The sequence below is a fragment of the Arachis ipaensis genome, chromosome B10 (genome assembly GCF_000816755.2).
Source record: "Arachis ipaensis cultivar K30076 chromosome B10, Araip1.1, whole genome shotgun sequence".
NCBI lineage: Eukaryota > Viridiplantae > Streptophyta > Magnoliopsida > Fabales > Fabaceae > Arachis > Arachis ipaensis.
Window position 1 is genome coordinate 115,463,927 of NC_029794.2, and position 8,214 is coordinate 115,472,140.

At 34.0% G+C, this 8,214-nt stretch overlaps 2 long non-coding RNA genes across 2 annotated transcripts; both read right to left on the minus strand.

Moving 5' to 3' along the window:
- On the minus strand, nucleotides 3,014-5,157 carry LOC110267619. Its single transcript, XR_002355440.1, has 3 exons — nucleotides 5,080-5,157; nucleotides 3,839-3,946; nucleotides 3,014-3,742 (listed from the first exon to the last, which is right to left on the minus strand). It is a non-coding gene; the product is annotated as an uncharacterized LOC110267619 (long non-coding RNA).
- On the minus strand, nucleotides 6,530-6,983 carry LOC110267620. The gene is made up of 2 exons (XR_002355441.1): nucleotides 6,677-6,983; nucleotides 6,530-6,578 (listed from the first exon to the last, which is right to left on the minus strand). It is a non-coding gene; the product is annotated as an uncharacterized LOC110267620 (long non-coding RNA).

The following is an 8,214-nucleotide window of genomic DNA, read 5'->3' on the forward strand; positions in this document are numbered from 1 at the left end:
AATAAAAATGATAGAAGAAAAAGAAAAATAATAAAATAATAAGAATAATAAAAGGATATTTTTAGAAAAAAAAATTTAATTTAGAATTGAAGGTTTGTTAATGGCCTTAGAGAAGGGGGTTGAATCTATGGCCTCCTTTTAAAACTTATTCACTTTAGCTTCAAACTGAATTTGGAACTTGTTGCATTGGCTGTTGATGAGTTTGTCAAGTTGATATTTTAGGGGACAATTTTGTTTTATCTCTTCGTGATAAGATCAGGAACATAGCAACTCTTCACTTTTAGATTGCTGTGACTTCTGTAAAATAAACAAATCAGGAGACACTTTTATTTTGCCCCATATAGAAAGAAAATAGAAGAAGAGTAGAGAAGAGAGAATCACATAGCCATGTATCTTGGTTCAGTCACTATGTGCAATGTGACCTACATCTAGTCTCCACGACAACATTGATAAAATTTTCACTATCTTTAACAAAGATTACAATTACCAATTTCCTTAGGATTCAACCCAGTTTCATTTGGGACAAATCCAGCTTTTACCCAAGCTAGATTTGGCTAGGTTCACTCTCTAAACTTTTAACTACTAAGTGCTCACCCAACTTAGCAAGAGAAACCTCTCATGCTCATGATACAACCACTAAATGCTCCCCAAATTAGCAAGAGAATCCTCTCAGGATCATGTGTACAAAACAGAAATACAAACAAAATAGTTTGACATAATTTTCTGGCCTTTTCTAGATAACTCTCGTTGTCTTTTCTCTCAATGACTTTTACTGATACCTCACTTAATGCCTTTTTTCATTGAAAAGAAACAAAGAAAGATGAACACTGAAGAACATAAAATTTAATGTACACTCATGAAGGAGAAGAAAGGATAACTTGTAAGCTATGAAGACCCAAACTTGTGTGCTCACTCTTGCTTCAATTTTGGGCCGTTTACTCCTTTTAAAGAGGAGTAAAGCTTCCAAAACTTGAAGTTGGTTTGGATAGCTTTGACTTGTTCTTCTTCCCCAAATAAGGAGCAGTAGCACAGAAAAGAAATGGAACAGTAGTAGAGATTAAAATTAACATGCATTCTTACCTAACTACTTTTCTTTCTTCCTTTTTCATTTTTCTTTAAGGATCTGAGCTATTCATCAATATTTTTGCTCCAAATTTTATTCTTGACCTTTAATTTGTAGCAGAATTTCATAACCTCTATTTTTTTCAAGTTTTTTGAACGGTGCATGCAGGAGGAAGGCATCTTCAACATACTACAATAGAAACACAAAGATAGAAATGATTTTTTGATTCACCCTTTCATTTGATCTTTGTTTTTGTGTCCTAACCTCTGACTTTTCTTTTTCTTTCCCTTTTGTTATTTAATTTTGGTAATCATCTTTTTTTTTATTATTATTTGAATCTTAAACCGAGCTTCCTTTTTCTTGCTTACTCTTGTAGCTAATCACGTGGGTTAGAGAGAGAAGAGAGAGAATGAGTTTGGTTACTTGGCTATGGTTCAAAGAAAAGAGTATTACTTTTGTTCTTGATTTGTGATAAGCAACTATTTTCTTGGGCCATCAAAAAATGAATGTAGCTTTTCTTCTTGGTTAGTGATCAATCACACTTGTTACGGACCGCTAGTGAATGAAATATTTGTTGTTGGGCTTGCTTGTTGCTCTTTCATTTGATTTTGGCATGCACACTAGCCAAATGATTTATTTACACAATTTGGACTTTTGGCCTATGTTTAGTCATCATCAAATTATGATTTTTGTTTCCTTAAACTCAACAAGGACTTGACCGAAATATTAAGGACTAAAATACACACATACGAAATTCATTAATAATAATAATTTTTATAAAATTTATTAACGAAGTATCACACTCATGCTTTACGCACTTTTATTCATAGCAAGACAGTACTGGTGATATGCTGCTGAACAAGAGAAGAAACTAAAAGTGATGCAACCAAGAGTGTTGATGGAAGAAGAAAGACAACGATAAGAGGAATACAGAATAGTGTGTCGAACGGTGAGAGGAGAAGTAATGAGAATTGAAGAGAAGATTGAAAAAGATGAAAAATATAGATAAATGAAAAGAATTCAAAAAAGCGCAACCAGTGTTGAGAGGAGAAACATTGGAAATGATGAAAAATAAAAAAGATAGATGATTAGAGTAGGAAATTAGAGAGAAAAGAATAATTTGAGTAAAGATTATACGTCAAATATTTTGTTAGTAAAATTAGTAAGGCATGTATATATGATAGTAACTATAAAAATAATTTTAAATTATATTAGTAGGACTAAAATGAAAAAGAAGAAGATATCAAACGCCTCCAATCACTACAAGAAACGTCGTTAAAATCGACGGCCAAATCGACGGCTAAACCGTCGAGAATATTAAAATTCGACGGCAAAATAGACGGCGCAGTTGGTCGCTATAAAGTTTGTCGATTTTTCAAAATGCTAATAAAATCGACGGCTTTCTTAGCCGTCAATAATAATTAAATAAAATCGACATTTGTTCCGTCTGTAATATGGGTGTGAGAATTTTACATTCTTAATAAAATCGACAACAGTGTCATCGATATTATTATTTAAAATCGACGTCCTCTTTGTTGATAATTGATTCAATAAAATTGACGATCTTTGTGTCGATATTTAACTCAATAAAATCAACAACACTTTTGTCTATAATATGTTTAATAAAATCGACGACAATGCCGTCGATATGTGATTGAATAAAATCGACACAGCTGCCGTCGATTTAATTATTTAGATTTGTCTATTTTAACTTTTAAAAGTGACAACTTTACCGTCGATTTTAATAGGCTTTTTTTCTATTTGAAAAATAGTAAACAGTTAATACAAATAAACTTTTAAATATAATAATAAAATTTATACAAAATATTAGATAAAAAGACAAATAAACTTTTAAATATAAAAATAAAATTTATACTAAATATTAGATAATGAGTTTACAAACTTATCAAAATAATAAATAACCCTCTAACATAAAGACTCAAGACAAGATAAATAACTAAACATAGACTTATATTCGTTTAAATTGCAATCCACTAATAATACAAAATATTCAAAGTAAAGTAATTAAATAACCTACTCATACTCGTCTAAATAATCATCTGAGTCATCAAAATCGTCAGAATCATCCTCCCTTGAGAACTCTGTGGTTGTCCTGGTCACTGCAGAATTGGTGGAAGTTTTCTACCTGGGGCTGGGGTTGGGACTGGGGTTGGGGCTGTGCTTTTCTGAGAGCTTGAAAAAGTAAAAGGAGGAGGTAGGGGGAACACGTGATCCAGAACTACTAGGACCCATTGCTCTCACATACTCAGTCAAGCTGCTCAACTGATGACTAAATTGATCCATCTGTGAGTTACTGGTGTTGAGATCCTCACGCAAAGATTCAATAGTCTGTTGTCACTCTCTTTTCTCCCTTTGGTAGCGGTCTTTAAGCTCTCTATATTTAGCGGCATGTTGTTCAACTTCCCTATTGAGTATTGTGATTCGTTCTCTAAGATCCAAAACATCAATGTTGGTGGTCGTGGTTGGCTCATCAACTCGAGGTTGCACTATGGAAGAGTCCCTTACCTCACCCATGCCATATACCCTACCTCTTCATTTTCCACCCACTGTCTCAATCCATATGCTTTCCTCAGAGACAGGCGGTGGATCAGTTACACCAGCCTCTATAGCAGCTTGCCGCTCTTGCTCAGCCTGAAACATACGCTCTTGAAATATATCCTACAATGAGAAAAAATGAATGATAAACTACTATAAGTATCAATAATTCATAACAATTAGATAACAAAATAGTTACAATGAATAAAGGTAAGTTACCTTTGTCTTTCGGGAGTGTTCATCAACCCATTGAGTCCTATCCTCTTTGCGAGTATGAGTATGCTCAAAAAATTCATCCATACGTGATGGTCTTCCAAGCGAATGATTCTACATAATGTAACCAAATTATCAACAATTATGGGATGTATTGTACTAAGCAATTGATAATGTATATACTTAAAGCCATGTACTAAGCAATTTATGAACTAAAGGGATATAGAAACTCAGAAACTCAATATGTTTGTTCCAGAGTTCATTTCATTTAACGAGAAAATTACACACTAGTTAGAAATGTTCATAAAGTTGAGCAGCATATGTAATGTGCTAACAAAGTTAATTCTATTATGTCAAAATAAATTAATTAAGCAAAAAATAAAACTCAGCAGTTTGCATCAAGTCAAGAAGAAACTAGATCAAGATCATTATTAAGAACGGATTTCACTCTCTATTGATTAAGGCTTACCAAAGCATAACCAAATAGCCAATTCAATCATATCTACATATGCAGAGAATTTGGATATAAAATAAGCAAGGAAATTCGTGCAGAACCATACTACTAATGATAAACCTCATGAAAATCCAGAAGAACTGCAGTGAAGTTCATAAACAAAGCTAGTATTGAAAATCAGAAAATAGATGCAACTTCAGGAGATGTATGTAAGTTTTGATAACTAAAGGGAAGAAAAGAAAAAGGAGGATTGAAAATCTCTTCCTTCAAACCCTTCCATTCCATTCCTGATCCCTTTCCCTTATATATTCCAACTTAGAAAACACGCTCAACATGGTTAGAAGTTCCATAAGAAAATCTATGAAAACAAGATATCATGAAAAATCCCCTACTTATCTACTGTAACGGAGACTGAACAAATGAAGAACAGGAACAAACACTAGGAGCCAACTGCAAAAGCACCCCCTCTTTCTTCTCCAAAACCAAAAAGGGCTCAATATTTGATCTTGAGAAGCTCTCCAATGGCAGTATATTAAGAAACCAGTCAAAAAAAGCCACACATAGACAATCAAAACTTCACAAATATTGAAAATGCACATAAAATTTTGAATCTATATAAAATTCTAAGTGTGAAAATGGTAATGGACATTCGGCAGTTACGTGTGTTTATTAGTATCATGGAACATAACATTTGCAACTATCACCATTCACTGATTGACATTTAAGATCATTTCTATTAAACAACTTTCAGAACAGCAAATATCATAGTAAAGATTGTCTATAAGCAACTTACCAAGCGTAACCTCGCTTCTGGAAAGGTGGTGCCTCCTGCAGTGTGAAGGGAAGTACCTCGAGCCGATTTCCTGGCAGTTGTATTTCTCGCCTGTAATTGTCTATAGGCATCAGTGTCCCAATGCTCATCAATTCACCAAGAACTTCTGCTGGGATCCAATATGGACGGGCACCTTTTTTGCGAATGGCATGGAGCATACCTCGCAAGCGCTTGGCAACCCTAAACCTCCAAGTTTGATAGATATCATCCTCTTCCGTATCAATAATGTCAAAGCATTTCTATTTTAAAAAAAATCATTGGAATAAAATTTAGCCTCTGAACAGATACAAATTTATTTTGCTGACAAATAAATAACAAGTAATGCTGAGTTTAACAAGTAAATTCTATTTAGGGAACCGGAATATATGATGAATTAATAATACTAATTACAAAACTTAAGCATGCAATTTTCTACAATTTCTCACCTTCACATTGATATATTGCTATTGCTATATTGATCATTTCAAAAAGGTCATGTTTTATATATGACTTCACATTCACATAGTCTTGGACATGCACCATTTTTCATAACAGAATAATTATCATCATTCAGTATTGCCATGAATCAAGCACTAAGTTCGTTATGTACCAGTTTCCAATTCTGAGTACAAAGGGAGCTCAATTCATGTAACATATATAATCAACACAATATACTAATTAGTAGAATTTTAACTGTTCTATTTATTTGTCTGCTCCATTTTAGTGTATTAAGCTTTTTCTTTTGAAAAAAAAAATTCCTTGTAAGATACCAACCCCATCCAACTTAAAGATTACAGTGGAGGTGACTATTAGACATGGGCTAGCAATGAAGATGAGTGCTGCTTATAAACCTTTAGGCCTATTTCGAACTGTAAAACTTACACAACTCTTAAGGCGTTAACCATTAGATTTTGTATCGTAAAATATATATATATATATAAATATGCAACTTGATGGAGACACTATGCTCAACAAAGTGCTTTTATTATATATATAATAATCATGCTTCTCTCTAATAGCAAAAGATATCAGAATTCTTTTATAAAGGAAGAAACTCGCATCTTTAATGTAATTAATTATTCATGGATGCATTCAAAACAAATCCTAAAAGGAGGATTAAAACTACCCTTGTCTGTCAGATCATTATTAAGTTAATAACAAAAGGTACAGTACATATAGTATATACACTTTTCTATATTTAACTAATGTTGGGAGGACAAAAAATAACCAGAATATTTTGAGCCCAAAAATAATTTCGTTGCTGCAGAAATTTTGATAGAACATAAGGAGACAGTATAATATACTATGAGATATAATATTGTAAAATACGTAAAACAAGGTAGATAAAATTTACTCTCCACTCAGTCTACCATATTTTTCGAATATTATCATCTGCCTCATCAAAACTCAGCCAAGGCTTGTTGTAGTTTTCCTTAAAAACCTGAGAAATACGCTTCAATCCAGGTTTAGGTGAGTGCCAACTACATCAAAAACCAAAAAAATGATAACGACATATTACTTAGTAAAAATGAGACATGCTATTCATAAAATTTAAAGCAAATAACAAACTATTTGGCACCATCATATCTAAGCTTGGGAGCACTTGTGCTGGAGTGACCAGTGGCAGTGGATGTTCCTTGACCCTGAACATCTTGGGTACTATTAGATGCGCTTTGTCTTTCCCCACAAGATCCTGCTCGACTGCGAACTACAATAGCTGGATCACTCAGCACACCATGTGAGGCAGTGTTGGAAGGTTCATTGGCTTGTTGAGTGCATGATCTTGGCACACCCGGAGTAGGCATCATGTGTATCTAAGGCTCCTGACGGGAGGGGGTAGTAGTAGCAATAGGTGGCGGTCTCCCATTGGTCGGAGCAGTTGTGTCGGATGATAACCTAAAGAGAGAGTATGGATCCGCATGCAAGTCAAGGGGCTGACCAGTAGAAAGCCTAGGCCTCCCCTTTTGGCCTCGGCCACGGCCACGGCCACGACCGCGATCTCCGTCTCTACCAACCATATCCTGTACACATTAAAATAAGCAAGTTATTATCCATAACATAACCGATACAAGATATATGAATTAACAAATTAACAAATTTATTAGAAATATGCAATTAAAGTAAAATCAGCTAGTAGTGTCATCAGCTAGTAGTAAAAAGCAGTGTGTCTTGGGAGATATGCCACAAATGAAATGGCTCCTACCTTGGATTTATATGTTTGATACATTATATTTATTTCCCTACTTTTAAACTGTCGAAAAAGTAAAAGAATATAGCAGAAGCAAGTTTTTCTTTAATAAAAAAAAAGTGAAATTGGGTAAAGAATAAAAATTGTATTTATTTTTCTACTTTTAAACTGTCTCATATTTAATAATAAAGTAGATATATGAAGCAGCAACACATATACAAAATATAATTTATTTAAAAGTAAATTAACAAATTTGTAAACTAAGAATTTCCAACTAAAACCTCAATCCGAGAATTCTGAACTTCCATCATCATCAATGTAAGCATCATCGTCATCATAGTTCTCAATGTCATCGTCCTCCTCATTATTTACATAAGGAACCTGGAGGTCAGCTACTTGAAGTTGTATCATATCAACATCTCCTGACATATATGCTAATGATGGTGGAAACTCAGTTTCTGAAATGATCCTAGCATGTGGAGGCTCATCATTCTGATACACATCGGTTTCAGATTCATTTTGTGCCTCCTCCATTATTTTTCGTGGTTTACATGTAATCACAACCTTCCAATTAGACTTACAGCCTTGTGGATATGGCATGTAATACACTTGCCTAGCTTTTTGCGCAAGGATGAATGGATCGTAACTCCCATATCTCCTAGCGGGTAATACTTTAATTATTTTGTAGTCTTTGTGTCTACGCATTCCCCGAGGCCTAGTAGGGTCATACCACTCACAGTAAAACAAGGTGACCCTTAAACTAACAAGACTTGGATATTCAACAATCAAAATCTCTTTAAGAGTGTTGTACCAATCAGATGCCTCATTCCCTCCATCACCTTTAACATATATGCCTGTATTATTTGTCTTCTTTCCAGATGCATGCTCAGGAGTATGAAATCTATACCCGTTAACCTTGAACATACCAA